The sequence below is a fragment of the Zingiber officinale genome, chromosome 7A (assembly GCF_018446385.1).
Source record: "Zingiber officinale cultivar Zhangliang chromosome 7A, Zo_v1.1, whole genome shotgun sequence".
NCBI lineage: Eukaryota > Viridiplantae > Streptophyta > Magnoliopsida > Zingiberales > Zingiberaceae > Zingiber > Zingiber officinale.
The window spans coordinates 37,390,880-37,411,161 of record NC_055998.1 but is presented as its reverse complement, the minus strand read 5'-3'; the positions used below and the strand labels follow the sequence as shown (position 1 = coordinate 37,411,161).

General features: G+C 49.8%; 1 long non-coding RNA gene across 1 annotated transcript; it reads right to left on the bottom strand.

Annotated features, from left to right (window-relative positions):
- Window positions 1-1,598: 1,598 nt before the first annotated feature.
- Window positions 1,599-2,635, bottom strand: LOC122000060. The gene is made up of 4 exons (XR_006116913.1): window positions 2,165-2,635; window positions 2,036-2,077; window positions 1,845-1,891; window positions 1,599-1,659 (listed from the first exon to the last, which is right to left on the bottom strand). It is a non-coding gene; the product is annotated as an uncharacterized LOC122000060 (long non-coding RNA).
- Between the last annotated feature and the right edge of the window lie 17,647 nt (window positions 2,636-20,282).

Here is a 20,282-nt window from a genome sequence, read left to right as displayed (position 1 = left end):
TGACGTATCAATGACATTAGTTCATTCCCCATATCATAACCTTCATCAATAGCTTCAACTTGGACTTCATTTTCACTTGTCGTGTCACGCCCCAGAGGAGTCCCTGTCCGAAGAAATTTCGGCAGCACATCCCGTACGGGTGACAATCTGAAGCATTTCTATAGGCATAATATACATCAGCCACAGGCGGCTGGAATATACACACAACCACGCAGTTATATATATATCATCAGCCCACACGGTTGGAACAAAACCAACACAACGAAAATGACAGAAACCCAATACAAACCAAAGCACAAAAACTGCTAGCCGGCTAGGCTTACACAACCAACAACAAATACAAAATACCACATAACAACATCAACACTCCAAAAATAAAACCGGAGTACATAGCTAAACAAACTGATACATAAACAAACAAAACATACGTGAAACCGATAAGTCTTCTGATGTGACGTGGGGACCAGCAGACAGGATACTCCAAGCGACATCATAACAACCTGGTACCTGAAAAATATAGAGTCCACGGGGGTGAGTTCAACAACTCAGCAGACACCTAGTTGACATGTATAGTAAACTATATCAAATAGTAATAACTATGGAGTACAGTCTCCTGAACAAAAGAAGGTAATGCATAATAGAAAAGGCTAAAGAGTACTGTACTCACCAGGGCCACCTATCAGAATAATCAAGTCGTCAGATCGGAAGTGTCATAAATCCTGTATGCATGTCAAACATATGCATCCATCCAAATGCAGCATATAAGTGCAGCAAACACAAGCAGTAAATGCATAAATGTGTATGATGCCAATGATGTGTCCTGGTCACCCCTGACGCCAGTCACACACAATGGTGAGACCGAGTGGGTAGGGCTGTGACAACCGTGCACTCTAGCATCACCATACCTGATGAGTGACTGAGTGGACGGGATGCTGTCGGAGTACTCCTGTCCTGTGACCCCAAATCATAAATGGGGGAGCTCAATGCTCTCATCTCCCGGTACACGATGACGGGGAGGTATCTCTGCCGGCTACGACGCTGCTATACTAAATGCCAGCGGAGCCAAACAGAGCGGAACTGTCTGCTGGTTACTATGCTGAGTCCTCAGACCAACGGAGCCAAACAGCAGAACCGCCACACACCTGTCTGATATACCACTAACTCATGAGTGGTGGTGTGTGCAGTACATGTAACTGGCGATGTGCTCAACCATAGTGGAGCCAACAATCACGCAACATGCAATCATGATGCATGACACTAAGCATGGTAATAAACTGATCAGCATAACCATATCCATATACATAAAATGAGTATCATAATATCGATGGTCAAATACAAAGATCTAAAGTACACAGGTCAGATAGGATATCAAAAACCTAGTCCTGAACATAACAAGCATGGTATGTCACTACCTCACTGAGCATATATATATAATCATATGGATACTAGCATAAAATGCATAACAGGTGAGCAAACAAGCATGTAACGAGTATCCGGTAGTGACGTACCGAAATAAGGACGAACATAATTATTACTAAAGGCTATAACTTACTAGACATATCAACAAGACATATCAAAAGATAAGTCAAGGTACCCGCCTTCCGATGTAGATCGAGCTAATCAACCTCTATGTCGAAGTGCTCGTCCTGAATCCGAATCCTGTAATAAATCATATGGTTTAGCTAAGTTTTATTGTAAACCAAAATAGTTAAACCTAATTCTTCATTTACCCGGAACCCTAATTATTCCATCATTCGATATGATCTATATTAGTATCCGATTCAAGTCCAAATTCCCAGTAGCAAGACTTAGATCAGAACATAATTTAGGTAATCAATGCTTACCCTATCCTCAAGTTTATCCAAAAATCTCCCACCATACTGCAGCCACCCTATCAATAAGCACTTCTTGATTAATTTGACAAGAATTCAAAATGCTAAAATACTATGAATCAGATCTAGGCCCCATATAGAGATCAAATGAATACCATCGTCAGAAATCAAATGGGAAACAGAACAGAGGCACAAATGCTCACCATGTTCTACTTATACTCGCATCCAAATCCTTGTCGATCTCCCTGCACGAACAATGTCGGGAGAAGAGGCACAAGTAAGACAGTGATTGGGTGATGTAGCAGAGTCCGGTAATAGGAGTTGCGACGTACAGAGACGTGACAGAAGATCAAGTCTAGGCTCGGGAAAAGGAAACCTACAACCAGCCAGCACCTCTGTCAGCCTCCGATCAGGTCCACCGTCAGAGGAGGAAGGGAGTCTTCGGCGTCGGTGGTTGTGAACCCAAACTAGGGCACGGAAGTCGGCTGTGATGGTCGGCTCTGGCAGCACAGAGGGAAGAAGGGTTCGGCCGGCGGAAGCTCGCGGCGTCGCGTCGGCCAGAGGAGAGAAAGAGGGTGTCGGGAGGCGCTAGGGCACAGGCGATGTGCTGGCTTCCTGTGGCCGGTGATCGGCGCACGGCTCGGCACGGATGAGGGGGAGAGGAGATCGGCTCTAGGAGGAAGAATGAGAAGAGAAGAATTGGTGCACCGGCGCCGGTAGGGCAAAGATCGGCGTCGCAAGGGCTCGGGAGGAAACCGTCGGCACGGGTAAGAGCACGGCGTTGGGGAGAAAGAAAAAGAAATAGGAAAAAAAAAGGAAATTAAGAACATATACATTTCCTCGCTTAAATAGGTAGCCTAAATAGGCATTTCCTGGGGCCCAGTTTTCATCCCCGTAAACTCGTCCATACGAGTTCCGAAAAATTCCCGAAAAATTTCTAAAAATTCTGGAAAATTCCCTTATTAATATTCGCCTATTTTCGGTATTTTACATTCTCCCCCACTAATAAAAATTTGGTCCTCAAATTTTGTTCTCTACCATCAGCAAATACTAACAACAGGCAAAGAGTATAGATACTGAACGGTAAATTTAACCCCATACCTCATATGAACATATGGGGGTATCGAGCTCGAATAGTAACCTCGAGCTCCCAAGCAGCCTCCTCGTCCGTATGATGCTGCCATCCGACTTTAACCAGCCGGATAGTCTTGTTTCGCAACTGACGCTCTTTCCGATTTAAAATCTATACCGGAACCTCCTCATAGGTAACACCAGGCTGAAAAGGAACTGAAATATCTGTCAGCACATGTGTCGAGTCGGATATATACCTCATCATCATAGACACCTGGAATACATCATGAACGTCTGTCAGGGACGGCGATAATGCCAGACGGTAAGCTATGGCTCCAATCCTCTCCAAGATCTGGAAAGGTCCAATGTATCGCGAAGCTAGCTTACCTCTGAGGTCAAATCTCTTCACCCCTTTCATGGGAGAAACTCGCAGAAAAGCATGGTCGCCAATAGAGAACTCCAAGGGTCTGCGTCTCCAATCAGCATAACACTTCTGGCAACCCTGCACCTCTAACATCATCCGTCTGATAGTACGGACTAACTCTGCCTCATGCTGAGCTCTATGAGGTCCCAACAGCTGGCCTTCCCAATCTCATCCCAGAGGGTGGTTGTTCGACAGGGTCTACCATACAATGCTTCAACGGTGGCATTTGGATAGCCGAATGCAAACCGTTGTTGTAGACGAACTCTACCAACGGCAAATGGTCCTCCCAACTGCCTCCAAAATCTAGTACACAAGACTTCAGCAAGTCCTCTAGAGTCTGAATAGTCCGCTCCGACTGTCCATCTGTCCGCGGATGGAAAACTGTACTGAATCGGAGCTGTGTGCCTAAGGCCTGCTGCAGACTCTGCCAGAAACGAGACGTGATCCGGGGTCTCCATCCGAAATGATAGTAAAGGAACATCATGTAATCTGATGATCTCCCGACAATACAGGTCTGCCAATCGATCCAGGGAATCAGTACTCCGGATCGCTAAGAAGTGCGTTGATTTAATTAATCGATCGACGATAACTCAAATCGCGTCATGCCTCGTCGTGTCCTCGACAATCCTACCACAAAGTCCATGGTAATATGTTCTCATCTCCACTCAGGAACAAGAACCTGCTGAAACAATCCGGCAGGTATTTAGTGCTCAACCTTCACCTACTAACAAACAAGACATCTAGCTACTAAATCCGCGATGTCTTCCTTCATACCGTCCCACCATAGGAACGCCTCAAATCTCGATACATGCAGGTCCCGCCTGGATGGATCGCAAATCGAGAATGATGAGCCTCCTGAAGTAGCTCCGACAAAATCGGATGAGACTGAGGTACGCATAATCTGCCTCGGAAGTATACAACACCCTCCTCGTCTCGTGTGAATTCGGTCTGCTGCCCGGAAGCTGTCTGGCTACTAATGAACTGCAAGTGCTGATCACCAGCCTATACCTCTCGGATCCTCGTCCCGATCGGCGACTGAACAACCATGGTAACAAGAATACTTTTCTCTGTCCATTCTTACTCCTCAAGGCCTAACCCGGAGTAACCTTGAATCATGTCTATGACCACAACTCGGTGGCAAGCTAGAGTCCCTCCAGACTTCCTGCTAAGTGCAACGGCAACAACATCAGCTCTCCTCGGGTGATAGCTAATGGTACAACCATAATCCTTCAGGAACTCCATCCATCTCCTCTGTCGAATATTAAGTTCCTACTGAGTGAACAGACATTTGAGATTCTTATGGTCAGTGAGAATCTCAATTGTAACACCGCACCGATAATGCTGCCAAATCTTCAAGTCAAACATACTGGCGTTCAATCACAAGTCATGTTCTGGGTAGTTCTCCTCATACTCCCTCAACTACCGAGAAGTAGGAGACTACCCTACCGTGCTGCATCAAAACAGCGCTCAACCCTGTAGAGATGCGTCGGTATAGAGCACGAATCCGTACTCTCCAGAAGGTAAAACCAAAAATCGAAGCCGACACTAGTCTCCACTTTAGCTCCTGGAAGCTGGTCTTGAAACCCTCAGTCCAAGTAAACTTCACACCCTTTCTGGTCAGACGTGTCAGTGGCATAACAATCCGAGAGAAACCCTCAACGTATCTCCGGAAATATCGAGTCAAACCAAAGGAAGTTGCGAGCCTCTTCTATAGACTCTGTCTACTCCCAACGATAACAACCTCTATCTCCTATGGAAACCACGGTTCACTACTACTGGTGACCGTGTGTCTCAAACATCATCACACAAGACAATCCAAATCAACACTACTGATAATCACATATAGATGTTCTCGTCGAATCATCTATAGATCTATGCAAAGGTAGTGTACGTGACTCACCTCAGATCCGAAATAGATCACATCATCGTCAACAAAGACAATGGAATTCGATCCAAACATCCTCGAATACCAGAATCATCAAGTCTCTGAAAACATCTAAGGCTCTGCAAGCCCTAATGGTAAAAACCAAGACACATAACATCTGTATCACAGACATTCCTATCCATAAGATCTTTGATAACAAGTCGGAAATCTAATCACCAACAACATAAATCACCAAGGAATAGATCCTCTAGTGTGAGAGCAACGCTCCATCACACGAAATACCACATAAATGGGAGCAACGCTCTACCACAAGAAATCCTCCATATGTGGAAACAACGCTCCACCATAAATAATCCAAAATATATATCCACAATAAATATGGGAGCAATGCTCCACTACAAACAATCCGCAATATGTAGGAGCAACGCTCCACTACAAAACAATCCCTAACTATGTGGGAATCCAGAATATGTGGAAGCTACGCTCTACCACAAACAATCCATAACATATGGGAGCTACGCTCTACCACAACAATACATAAGTGCCCAAAGAACCAAACTATCTAGCTAGAGACTGCACAAGATCTCTGTACCACAGATCACTGTGGGTAGCCTAGGGTATAACCCCCCAGTAAGCAAATCAAATTCATAGTCAACTCTATCATCATCCTAGTGGGTCGGTCATCCATTAATAGGAGAATTAGTTGACAGAGTAATACAACCAATTAACATAATGTAGACACCACACCTTCTACATTCAACATAGATAGAATCATCATGATGCTACCAACCATACATAAGACACACGTGCACACACAACATATGTATGGTCGACATAATCCTCCAATTGGTACACACCAAAAATACTCACATCATAGGTATAAATCACCGTGATACCTCCAACAATGTATACTGAACCCGTGTGCATATATCATCGTAGGCAAAATCAACAATACCCCTCAAACAACACTCACATGACAAATATACACATATGCCAAGAGTATAATCAACATATACTTCCAATAAGACATACTAAAACCCAGGTGCATTCACAAATCACACATAATCAACAAGATACCTCAGATACCACACCAAACACATATGTACATATCACAACACCAATGTAGTCGACAAGATACTTCCAACATGACATTCACACCCATGTGCACATATCACGACACAGATTTAAATCGATAAGATACCTCCAATATGTCAATCAGCACGTACAACTAACTTAATAGCTATAATCCACAAGAAACCTACAATAACCATATCTTGATGGGAATACCCACTCTATCCACAAATGAACTATCCATCATAGAACTCCTTCAACTCATAACAATCATATGTACACTTCATAGATATGCAAAATCAGCATATTTAATTCAATCTATCACACCAACCCTATCCATCTTCCAAGTTATCCGATTAGGTACATACAGTCTAAAATTACAGTACCCATGGAGTAGAATACATCGATCCTCTATCGACTGACCAAACCAACAATAGTATATGGCTAATTCAGTCCTTTCCCCGTCAGTACGAGTCATGTACCAATATACTCAAGATATCCAACAAAACACGAATCACCCAAAGATCAGTATTTTTTATAAAATAGTGTAAGTCGATCCCCTACTGATCGGACCAACAAAACTAAATCGGTCATCTACCAACTGATCAAGATTACATTAATCCCCTTCAAGCAACTATGGTAAATCAAACTTCTACTGACCGATCTCACAAGAGTAGATCAATTATCTACTAATGAAATTAACTAAGATGACATGGTATACTACTGTCTAGGTCAACATAAAGATATAAATACTATCCACTACCCAGCTATTAAAAGCAGAGGCTGGTATGTGCCTCAATCTGCTAACGAACTAGTAATAACATAAGCTAAAAACTACTAGTGTATGATATGATAAATCACCAGAAACTGTAACCCTTAATCTCTATCAAGGTCGATCCTCATCAGTGGTTTACCTAATACATAAAATGTATGATATATCAACTAGACAGGTACTAGTAAAGAGTGCTAATACATGTCATAAACTGTAATAGTCAACAGTACATATACTATCAAAAATGTAGGATAACAGTATACCAACATACCTCCTATAGCTTGGAGATGTCCTACTGCTGCCAGGTTCCAAAATCCGAAAAGTCACATCGAGAAGACCAAATCACAAAATCCGAAACACAGGGAAATAAGACTCTAAGCCGATCTCTGTTACCAAATAAATTGGTAGCAGATAAATCTCGAAAATCCAAAACACATAGCAAGTATCGTATACCTACTCTGATACCACTAAATTGTCACGCCCCAGAGGAGTCTCTGTCCGAAGAAAATTCGGCAGCACATCCCCTGTACGGGTGACAATCTGAAGCATTTCTACAGGCATAATATACATCAGCCACAGGCGGCTGGAATATACACACAACCACGCAGTTATATATATATCATCAGCCCACACGGCTGAAACAAAACCAACACAACGAAAATGACAGAAACCCAATACAAACCAAAGCACAAAAACTGCTAGCCGGCTAGGCTTACACAACCAACAACAAATACAAAATACCACATAACAACATCAACACTCTAAAAACAAAACCGGAGTACATAGCTAAACAAACTGATACATAAACAAACAAAACATACGTGAAACCGATAAGTCTTCTGATGTGACGTGGGGACCAGCAGACAGGATACTCCAAGCGACATCATAACAACCTGGTACCTGAAAAATATAGAGTCCACGGGGGTGAGTTCAACAACTCAGCAGACACCTAGTTGACATGTATAGTAAACTATATCAAATAGTAATAGCTATGGAGTACAGTCTCCTGAACAAAAGAAGGTAATGCATAATAGAAAAGGCTAAAGAGTACTGTACCCACCAGGGCCACCTATCAGAATAATCAAGTCGTCAGATCGGAAGTGTCATAAATCCTGTATGCATGTCAAACATATGCATCCATCCAAATGCAGCATATAAGTGCAGCAAACACAAGCAGTAAATGCATAAATGTGTATGATGCCAATAATGTGTCCTGGTCACCCCTGACGCCAGTCAGTCATCTCACACACAATGGTGAGACCGAGTGGGTAGGGCTGTGACAACCGTGCACTCTAGCATCATGATCCGGCAGTAAGAATGGGGGGCCCACCCTCTGAAGGGTCCCAGCCTAAGGACGGATGGAGGGCTGGCCCAGCGGATAATGGTCCGAGCGGAGCTATAGATAACCCATCCATGGGCTTGGGTTTATGACGCCAAGGCAGGAGGATCTAAGGGCCGAGCAGGAGTCCGCTCGGCTGGGACCTAAGGGCCGAGCGGGTGGTCCGATCGGCCAAGATAAGGGCGAGGGTACAAAGGTAGCCGAGCGGCCTATGCGCTTGTCTCGAGATATGGGATGTCAGAGAAGGCACGTCTGATGATAAGGCCGTACACAAGATTGCACGATGGAAGATCCCGCCGTCACATCAGGGAGAGGTGGATACAGTAGCAGTATGGCCTCATATATGCTCTTCTGACAAGCCCATACTTGGGTATGGTCTAAAGCAGATGACTGCTTCGATTGACGTGCCTGGGCTCTTTCGATAGTTCTATATAAGGCCTCCATTTCTTCACCGGAGGTACGCGCGTCTGGATCTCTGAAGCCACTTCTTTGCTATTTCCTCGCCTGACTTGAGCGTCGGAGGGCCGTCGCCGGGACACCCCCCCCGGCTCGGTTCTGTTGCAGGTTCGCCGGAGCACTCAAGGATCCAGCAGGGATCGCCACATCCCCAGCGTCCATTGACTCCTAGTTCAGACAGGATCAATTTGGCACCGTCTGTGGGAACGCTCCTGCATCTGAACAGAGACAATGGACGAGGCTGGAAGAATACACAATGTGGCACTCTCACAAGAAGAGTTGGACGCTCTGGTCGAGATGAGGGCCGCCAAACTCATGGAGCAAAAACAAAAAGCATCCGCCGAGCGGGCGGAGCAACAAGCAACATCTGCGTCTGGTGGCCGAGCGGAAGCACCTCCAGCCACCGTCGCATTCCATCGGGCCTTATTTCGCACCCCTGAAGCCATACCAGCCCGAAGAGATAGAGGATCTTCCTCAGATGAAATGCCAAGGCGGGATGACAGGAAGGGGAAAGCTCCCCGAGCGGACTCATCCCCCGAGCGGATCAATCGCCAATTTTCGGAGGCTATCCTACGAGACCCTCTGCCCAAGCACTACGTGCCTCCGACGATCGGCGAATATAATGGAACAACAGACCCGGATGATCATCTGGGTAAGTTCGATAATACAGCCACGCTCCATCAGTACACAGATGGAGTAAAGTGTAGAGTCTTCCTTACCACCCTCTCGGGATCGGCTCAACGGTGGTTTCGGAGGTTGCCGGACGGATCCATCACAAGCTTCAAGGAATTCCGAACGGCCTTCCTCCACCACTTCGCCAGTAGTCGGCGTTATCAAAAGACAAGTGTCAGCTTATTCGCCATCAAGCAAGAGCCGAGAGAATCGCTTCGAGGTTATATTCAGCGATTCAACCAAGTGGCGATGGATATCCCCACGGCCACATCGGAGACGATGATGAATGCCTTCACGCAAGGCCTTGTGGATGGGGACTTCTTCCGGTCGCTCATCCGAAAGCCGCCCCGAGATTATGATCACATGCTACATCGGGCCAACGAATATATAAATGTGGAAGAAGCGCAAGCCGCTCGGAAAAAGGAAACTCCAGCCGAGCGCGCACCTGTTCATGCCGAGCGGAAACAGCACGCCGCTCAGCCCACCCGAGGACCGAGGGCAAGCAATGATCCTCACGCCGATCGCACGTACAAGAAGTGGTCGCCGCCCAAGCCAAAGAAGAGGTGGACCCTATGTTCGCACCTTCCACGGACGGATACGCACAACACGAAGGATTGCCAAGTCTTCCTTTGTATCCAATCCGCTCCCGGAAAGCCGAACGACTCGCCTCCCATCGATGGAGACGAGGACTCATGAAGTCGACCGACCCGCACCGAGGGCGACATCAATGCACACCCGATCGGCATGCATCTCCGAGGCGAGAATCAAGGCCCGTGAGAGCGGTCACGACCGTCCGCTGGAGGAGGAAAATAGGAGCAATACTTCCCGGGGCGAGATCAACGTTATTGCTGGGCCGACCGGAGGAGACTCCAACCGAGCCAGAAAGGCGGGCGTCCGGCAGCTGCAGATCCACGCGGTCGGCTGAGCCAAGGGCGAAATCACTTTCGGACCGGAGGACTTAGAAGGAGTAGAAGTGCCCCACGACGACGCGCTGCTCATTAAAGCGGTAATAGCAAATTACACCATCCATCGCATATTTGTTGACACAGTGGAGCTCGGTCAACATCATATTCAAGAAGGCGTTCGATCTACAAATTGATCGAGCCGAGCCGCTTCATGACGACCCCGCTTACGGGTTTACGGCAACGGTTCCCGGACAAATCCTACCGCCACCTCCGGGAGAAGAGCCGCCAGAGGACCAGACAATAAACTTTGTGGTGGTCGACTCTCCTCATCCTACAACGTCATTTTGGGACGGCCGTTCCGAGCGGTTGTCTCAACCTTCCACCGAAAGATAAAGTTCCCGGTGGAGAACGGGGAGATCAGCTGGCAGCTCGGCGGTGCTATATAGAGATGATCCGAGCAGAAGCATGTTCCGCTCGGAAGGCGCCCCGAATTGAGGTACACGCCATAACCGAGAAACCTCCTGCTTTAATTTATGATGAAAAGGAGGAAGTCCAGATCCATCCGACCCGATTGGAGGCCACGACTTTTATTGCTCCTGATCTGGAGGAAGAACAGAAGGAGAAGCTAATTCAATGTCTCCAACGAAATCATGATGTCTTCGTCTGGTCGACACATGAGTTACCTGGAATTTCGCCTAGCCTAGCACAGCATGAATTGCACGTCCGACCGGACGCTCGGCCAGTGAAGCAGAGAAAAAGGGACTTCAGCGCCGAGCAGAATGCCATTATCCGGGCGGAGGTGGAAAAACTTCTGAAGGTCGGCCACATACGCGAGGTGCAGTTCCCGAGCTGGCTGTCCAACGTAGTCCTGGTCTCCAAGCCGGGCGGCAAGTTGAGGGTCTGCATCGACTTTCGAGATTTAAACAAGGCATGCCCCAAGGATTTTTACCCTCTACCCCGGATAGATCAGCTGGTGGACTCTACGGCCGGCTGCGAATTAATTTTCATGCTTGACGCCTACCAAGGATATCACCAAGTGCCGCTCGCCCGGAAAGATCAAGAAAAAGTAAGCTTCGTAACGGCCGACGGCACATATTGTTACAATGTGATGCCGTTCGGATTGAAAAATGCCGGGGCCACCTATCAACGCTTGATGAACAAGGTGTTCAAGGAGCAGATCGGGAGGAATCTGGAAGTTTATGTGGACGACATTCTTATCAAATCCGTCCAAGCGGCCGATCTTTTCAAGGATATGGAAGAAACCTTCCGAACGCTGCGCAAATATGGAGTCAAGCTAAATCCCCAAAAGTGCCTGTTCGGAGCCAAAGGAGGACGTTTTTTGGGGTACATAGTGACCGAGCGGGGAATCGAAGCAAATCCCGGCAAAGCTCTGCAAGACATGCCGCCCCAAGAAATACAAGAGAAGTGCAAAGGTTGACCGGTCGGATAACCGCTTTATCCAGATTCATCTCTGAACCGCCGATCAAGCCTCGCCATTCTTCAGGATCCTGCGCAAGGCCACTAAGTTCCAGTGGGATGAAGAATGTGACCGAGCATTTGAAGAGTTGAAGACATAGCTTAATTCTCTGCCAGTGTTAGCCAAGCCGGTCGGGGGTGAGTCACTTTATATGTATCTGTCGTCAACTGAGCAGGGAGAAGAGCCAGTGTATTTTCTAAGCCACATTTTAAAAGATCTTGAATCTCGTTACACCGTGCTCGAGAAGTTGGCTTTTGCTTTGGTTCTAGCCGGCGCCTGCGACCGTATTTCTTGGCTCACACCATTATTGTCCGGACGAACAGTCCACTCGGAAGAGTGAATCCGAAGCGTCCGGACGGCTTATCAAGTGGACGACAGAATTAAGTGAATTTGACATCCAATATCAGCCCCGCTCGGCGATTAAAGCCCAATCCTTGGCTGATTTTGTGACCGAAGTGCAAAAGCCAGAGCCGGAAGCTATGTGGAGAATATATGTGGATGGATCCTCCGCTCGGCTCGGAAGTGGGATCGGAATATTACTACTATCACCTCAAGAAGAAAAGATGCACCTATCCGTCCGGCTAGATTACAAAGCTACTAACAATGAAGCAGAGTATGAGGCCCTCATAGCCGGATTGCAGGCAGCACGGCATGTGGGAGCAGGTCGGGTGACACTCTATTCTGATTCACAGTTGGCCGCTCAGCAACTTTCCGGCACCTTTGAAATCAATTGTGTTCGGCTCAAACTCTACACTGAGGCCTTTGAAAAAATCAAAGCTACTTTCCGAGAGGTGCTTATTCAAAAGATCCCACGAACGGAGAACCAGGCGGCCGATGAGTTAGCCAAACTCGCGAGCTCAATAACGCCGGTCGCCATTCAGCAACCAATTGAAAAAACGCTGCTGGTGGCGCATGTCGACCGGATGCAAGGCCTCGCATTTCCAAGTGACTGGAGGACACTTATTATAGAATTCCTCCGTTCGGGCACCACACCATCCGATGAATATGCAGCCCGGCTCCTCAGAAGGAGAGCCGGTCGGTTTACACTCATCAAAGCTTTCTCGCGCCCGTTGCTGAAATGTGTAAGCTCAGAGGACTCAGCTTACATCCTCCAGGAAGTACATCAAGGATCATGCGGAAGTCATCCGGGCGGGCGCTCATTGGTCAAGAAGATCCTCTTGGCCGGATACTTTTGGCCAACTTTACAAACAGACGCCGCTCGGACAGTATCTACATGCCTTTCGTGCCAGAAGTATCACAACTTCTCGCACCGACCGGCAGAGGAGATGAAGGCATCAACCATCTCATGTCCGTTCGACCAATGGGGAATGGATATTGTGGGTCCATTTTTGATGGCGACCGGGCAGAGGAAATTTTTACTAGTGGCGGTAGACTATTTCTCCAAGTGGGTGGAGGCCGAGCCGCTGGCAAAGATCACTGAACAAATGGTTAAAAAATTCATCTGGCAACACATCATTTGCCGGTTCGGCATCCCTCGCCGACTAGTGTCCGACAACGGGCGGCAGTTCACAGGGAAGATGTTAGAGGATTGGTGCAAAAGCTACGGCATTGAGCAACATTTCACGTCCGTGGCCTATCCTCAGAGCAACGGTCAAGCTGAAGTCGCCAACCGGGAAATTCTTCGTATTCTGCGCGCTCGGCTCGACCATTTGGGAGGGAGTTGGCCGGATGAAGTGCCGAGCGTCTTGTGGGCCATCCGAACGACGCCAAAAGAAGGGACGGGAGTCACACCGTTCCATTTGGTATATGGCGGTGAGGCTGTAATACCGGTTGAAGTCGGCGTTGAGTCAGCCCGGATCCAGAGCTATGATGATGACAACGCCGAACGAAGAAACATGGAGCTGGACTTGGTAGAAGAGGAGAGGGCAAAGGCGTCCGTTCGGCTGATGGCATACCGTCAGCGGATGAAGCAAAACTACAACCGGCGCGTAATTCCCAGATCGTTCCAAGTCGGCGATCTTGTTTGGAAGAAAGTCAAGCCGGTCGGCGACGTCGGCAAGCTTGAAGCTCCATGGGCAGGCCCTTTCAAAATCATCGAAAAGCTCCGCTCGGGCGCGTATTATCTGGAGGACGAGGACGGACGGCAGCTAGATAGGCCGTGGAGCGCGAACCACCTCCAGCCTTACCGGGCGGGGTGAAAGGTGTATCACTGTAAATCACCCTGTGTATTTGATTTTTCGATTAAATGCTTGAAATGCAGAGATGAGAAGTTAAAAGAGCGAATATAAGGCATTATCATCGTGACCCGAAGACCCCAGGCCGTTCGGCCGGGCTGCGTATAGAATATAAGCAGCGTTCAAAATCGAAGACCCCGAGCTGTTCGGCCGGGCTGCATACTAGTGTGGCAGGAAGGAAACCAAAGCCCTGCGCGGTCCAGGATGATAGAGGGAGGTTATTGCCTGAAACGAAGGCCCCGAGCCGCTCGGCCGGAGGTATACGGATCAAACTGGCGCCAATCGCTCTAAAAACGTAAGCTCCGAGCCGACAAGCACCGTCGTTAAAGATCGAGAGCCGCGCCGATCGGCTATAAACATCCGAGCCGACGAGCACCGTCGTTAAAGATCGAGAGCCGCGCCGATCGGCTATAAACATCCGAGCCGACGAGCACCGTCGTTAAAGATCGAGAGCCGCGCCGATCGGCTATAAATATCCGAGCCGACGAGCACCGTCGTTAAAGATCGAGAGCCGCGCCGATGGCTATAAATATCCGAGCCGACGAGCACCGTCGTTAAAGATCGAGTCGCGCCGATCGGCTATAAATATCCGAGCCGACGAGCACCGCCGTTAAAGATCGAGAGCCGCACCGATCGGCTATAAATATCCGAGCCGACGAGCACCGTCGTTAAAGATCGAGAGCCCGCCGATCGGCTATAAATATCTGAGCCGAGCACCGTCGTTAAAGATCGAGAGCCGCGCCGATCGGCAATAAACATCCGAGCCGACGAGCACCGTCGTTAAAGATCGAGAGCCGCGCCGATCGGCTATAAACATCCGAGCCGACGAGCACCGCCGTTAAAGATCGAGTCGCGCCGATCGGCTATAAATATCCGAGCCGACGAGCACCGTCGTTAAAGATCGAGAGCCGCGCCGATCGGCTATAAACATCCGAGCCGACGAGCACCGTCGTTAAAGATCGAGAGCCGCGCCGATCGGCTATAAACATCCGAGCCGACGAGCACCGTCGTTAAAGATCGAGAGCCGCGCCGATCGGCTATAAATATCCGAGCCGACGAGCACCGTCGTTAAAGATCGAGAGCCGCGCCGATCGGCTATAAACATCCGAGCCGACGAGCACCGTCGTTAAAGATCGAGAGCCGCGCCGATCGGCTATAAATATCCGCGCCGACGAGCACCGTCGTTAAAGATCGAGAGCCGCGCCGATCGACTATAAACATCCGAGCCGACGAGCACCGTCGTTAAAGATCGAGAGCCGCGGCGATCGGCTATAAATATCCGAGCCGACAAGCACCGTCGTTAAAGATCTAGAGCCGCGCCGATCGGCTATAAATATCCGAGCCGACGAGCACCGTCGTTAAAGATCGAGAGCCGCGCCGATCGGCTATAAATATCCGAGCCGACGAGCACCGTCGTTAAAGATCGAGAGCCGCGCCGATCGGCTATAAATATCCGAGCCGACGAGCACCGTCGTTAAAGATCGAGAGCCGCGCCGATCGGCTATAAACATCCGAGCCGACGAGCACCGTCGTTAAAGATCGAGAGCCGCGCCGATCGGCTATAAATATCCGAGCCGACGAGCACCGTCGTTAAAGATCGAGAGCCGCGCCGATCGGCTATAAACATCCGAGCCGACGAGCACCATCGTTAAAGATCGAGAGCTGCGCCGATCGGCTATAAATATCCGAGCCGACGAGCACCGTCGTTAAAGATCGAGAGCCGCGCCGATCGGCTATAAATATCCGAGCCGACGAGCACCGTCGTTAAAGATCGAGAGCCGCGCCGATCGGCTATAAACATCCGCGCCGACGAGCACCGTCGTCAAAGATCGAGAGCCGCGCCGATCGGCTATAAACATCCGCGCCGACGAGCACCGTCGTTAAAGATCGAGAGTCGCGGCGTCTATAAATATCCGCGCCGACGAGCACCGTCGTTAAAGATCGAGAGCCGCGCCGATCGGCTATAAATATCCGAGCCGACGAGCACCGTCGTTAAAGATCGAGAGCCGCGCCGATCGGCTATAAACATCCGAGCCGACGAGCACCGTCGTTAAAGATCGAGAGCCGCGCCGATCGGCTATAAACATCCGAGCCGACGAGCACCGTCGTTAAAGATCGAGAGCCGCGCCGATCGGCTATAAACATCCGAGCCGACGAGCACCGTCGTTAAAGATCGAGAGCCGCGCCGATCATGATCGTTCGCAAGTACCAGACTGATTAAGGCCGATCGGCCGTCGGTTTGCCAACACTTCGCATTCACTGAAGGCAATTAGTATAGCTAAGCGCTAAACGATTCTGAGGAAACAAGTCAATTGGTTAACCCGATCGGCCGTTTAGTAAGAAGCTAGGGGAGTCCAACTGATTATACGAATAAGCAGCAACACACTAAAACGAGACAATAAAGGGCCAACAAAAAATGCAAGCAAAGGAACATAAGGAAGCCGAACGGCACGTACAAAAATTTTTGCATCCGCTGAGCGGATGAAATACGGAAAGCACTTAAAACAACTCGCCTCACTCTGGGTCTTCAAAATTAAAGAAGGCGTCCGGGATATCATCGATCATGGCCGCCAGGTCGGAGGCTGGAATATGCATTTCCAAGGGAAGGTGGCCACCCTTCTTCAAGTACGCTATGGTGACCTTGACAGCCTCGAGGAAAGTTGAGGAGACGTTGCCACCGAATTTTGCGTCGAACCGCTCCGAGCGGAGGTATTCTTGACGAGCTGCTGCTAGGCGACTCGACTCCCCCTCCTTATATTGTCTGAGCGCCGCTCGGGAGGCAATCAGCGTATCTTGAACAACTTTCAGGTCCACCTCCGCTTTGGTGCATTCAGCTGAGCGCCCTTCCCGTTCGGCAGCTAGTTGGGCTTCCAGATTCTTAGACTGCTGATCTAGGGCTCGGACTTCAACCTTCATTTTATCCAGATCAGCAATAGCCCGCCTCTTCCGGCTGCTGGCGCGCTTCACGTCTGCGTCGCGTGTCTTGACCAGACCTTCAAGTCGAGCCACCTCTGTCGCCAAGTCGGCGGACTTCTTCTGTTCGGCCTCAAGGGTTTGTTTCTCCCGCTCGGCCGATGGACCCCCGGACACTTGGAGTTTTTCCAGGAGCTCCTCTAGCTCAGCTAGCCGATGGCTAGTGGCGATTTGCTCAGCCCAACGCTGTAAGGGAAATAATAAGATCAGCGACCCAACGGAAACATGGCACAAGAAGAGAAATGAATTTACCTGAGTCGCCTGCTGCATATTGTTATCGCCGAGCTGCTTAGGCGTCATGAGGGCCACTTGAATCTGGGCGCCCTCGAAGAGCTTGGCGAGCGGGCCCGTCAGGGTTATTTCATGGACGGGGCTTGATGGCCGATCAACAGACAGCAAATATTCCTCCGATGGGAAGCGGAGGGTAGTTTTGATGGTCGGATGGCCGGACGATGCTTCTTCAGTCGCGGCCGCCTGATGCGAAGACTCCCCCATGGTGGAAGTTTCGCCCAACCGGCGTAAGCGGCGACGAGTTTGGGGAGGAGAGCCGGAGGGTCGTGCGGTAGGCGAAGCCACGGGGGTCCCGATCTGTGATGGCGTGCGAGCAGGCAAAGTTACGCCGATCGGCGCATGTGCCCCCTCTTGGGTCGGGGGAAGGCTGGAGTCTCTTCGACGTTTCCGCCGAACCTCCAATGGTGGATCTCCGACCTGGGGGACGCCCAACTCGGCGGGGGCTGAGGAGACAGGATCCGCCTCAACCTCCGTTGAAGCGGATGGGGCAGCTTCTGTTTCAGGGGCGGACTGCGCCCCCCCTTCTCCTGCATCTGCCGGGCGGCTGGGGATGAGACCCCGCTCGGCGAGTTCTCTTTTAGTCGCCGCTTCGATTTCCACGGACTTCAACTTCAGATGATCGGTGGCCTTGGAGCGCCACATGACTTCAGCTGCAGTAAAAGAAATTAAAATCAATTAGACAAAAAAGACTAAGAGTAAAGAATCCTTACTCATGCGGAGGGGGAGATTTGCCCGAATGGGAGACAGTCCGAAAATATACAACACCCCCTTGAGAAGCAACTGATCGATCTTGTATCGCTGACCGGATAACCAGTTCGCCGCATGAAGATAGGCGGGGTTGCTTCTGAATTTGCCAAGCTCCGGCTGAGTCGGCACAGCGGTCTGCCATTTGGTTCAAAATGCCGGCCGCTCGGGAAGTCGGATGTAGAAGAAAAATTCTTTCCAATGCTTGTTGGAGGTCGGCATGTTGTCAAAAAATTTAAAACCTATTCTACTTTGGAAAATAAAAGTCCCCAGCTCGGATTGTTTAGGGTAGAAAAAGAAGTGGAATATTTTGGGGTCAAGAGGGATACTGTGCAGCTTAAAGAGGACGACCACCCCGCTCAGCAGTCTAAAGGAATTCGGCACAAGTTGGCCGAGCGGGATGCGGAAATAATTGCAAACCTCCAAAATAAAGGGATGAGTAGGAAATCTAAGGCCGCCCTGGAATTGGTCTAAAAAGAAACAAACGGTGCCGATCGGCGGGTCATGGGGCCGGTCAGACGGGTCGGCTACAACTATTTCATAGTTATCGGGAATCCCATACGTCCGAACAAGGCGCCGAGCGCCCTCCTCATCAAATCGGCTCTCCATAGTCAGGTACCAAGGGCCATGAACTCCAACAGCGGGTTCAGAGGAGCTTGCCATCTCGAAGGAGCAAAAAGACAGCGAGAAATCGAAGGAATGGGAACAAAGAAGGTAGAACAAGTTGGGAGGGCCTTGTAAGGGGAGGGGAGAAGGTTACTGAGAGAAGGTAGACAGAAAGGATCACCAAAGAGCCGAAGACCACCGAGAGGCGAAAGCTGGGACGGCCGGAATGATGCAGCAGCAGCGGGCACCTTCGACTGAGAACTCGCGATGAAACAGAGAATGCGGCGTAAAAAGGCGAAGACGAGGGCTTTATACGAACGAGGCTGGTTGGCCTCGTCCGTCGGATGCAGGTCGCGGAAGACGAAGTCATCATCTAGCCGTCCGTTTCGAAATAACCAGCGTCCCATCGTACGGATCATCACCGCCACGCAAGAGGAGCCACGTGGCGCCCTGTCGCCAGGCACAATTAATGCGCCCATACCGCGCATGCTTCGACTTAATGAAAAGGATTTGCGTGATTTTTGAGAAGATCTAGACAAGCAAACATCCATGTTGAGCGACAAGACAACCGGAATGAAGAGCCGAACGGCTGAATTTGGGGGAAGGGCCGAACGGCCCCACGGATACTATAAGCGACGGAAAGGCGACGACCGCCCGCTCGGACACATAGTCCAGTCAGTCGGACTCACTGCCTCCTTCGACTAGACTTGAAGGGAAGGCAAGTGATCCGACAGTAAGAATGGGGGGCCCACCCTCTGAAGGGTCCCAGCCTAAGGACGGATGGAGGGCTGGCCCAGCGGATAATGGTCCGAGCGGAGCTATAGATAACCCATCCATGGGCTTGGGTTTATGACGCCAAGGTAGGAGGATCTAAGGGCCGAGCAGGAGTCCGCTCGGCTGGGACCTAAGGGCCGAGCGGGTGGTCCGATCGGCCAAGATAAGGGCGAGGGTACAAAGGTAGCCGAGCGGCCTATGCGCTTGTCTCGAGATATGGGATGTCAGAGAAGGCACGTCTGATGATAAGGCCGTACACAAGATTGCACGATGGAAGATCCCGCCGTCACATCAGGGAGAGGTGGATACAGTAGCAGTATGGCCTCATATATGCTCTTCTGACAGGCCCATACTTGGGTATGGTCTAAAGCAGATGACTGCTTCGATTGACGTGCCTGGGCTCTTTCGATAGTTCTATATAAGGCCTCCATTTCTTCACCGGAGGTACACGAGTCTTCTACTGCCTCCTCGCCTGACTTGAGCGTCGGAGGGCCGTCGCCGGGACACCCCCCCGGCTCGGTTCTGTTGCAGGTTCGCCGGAGCACTCAAGGATCCAGCAGGGATCGCCACATCCCCAGCGTCCGTTGACTCCTAGTTCAGACAGGATCACATCACCATACCTGATGAGTGACTGAGTGGACGGGATGCTGTCGGAGTACTCCTGTCCTGTGACCCCAAATCATAAATGGGGGAGCTCAATGCTCTCATCTCCCGGTACACGATGACGGGGAGGTATCTCTGCCGACTACCACGCTGAGTCACCTGACCAACGGAGCCAAACAGAGTCCACCGTCT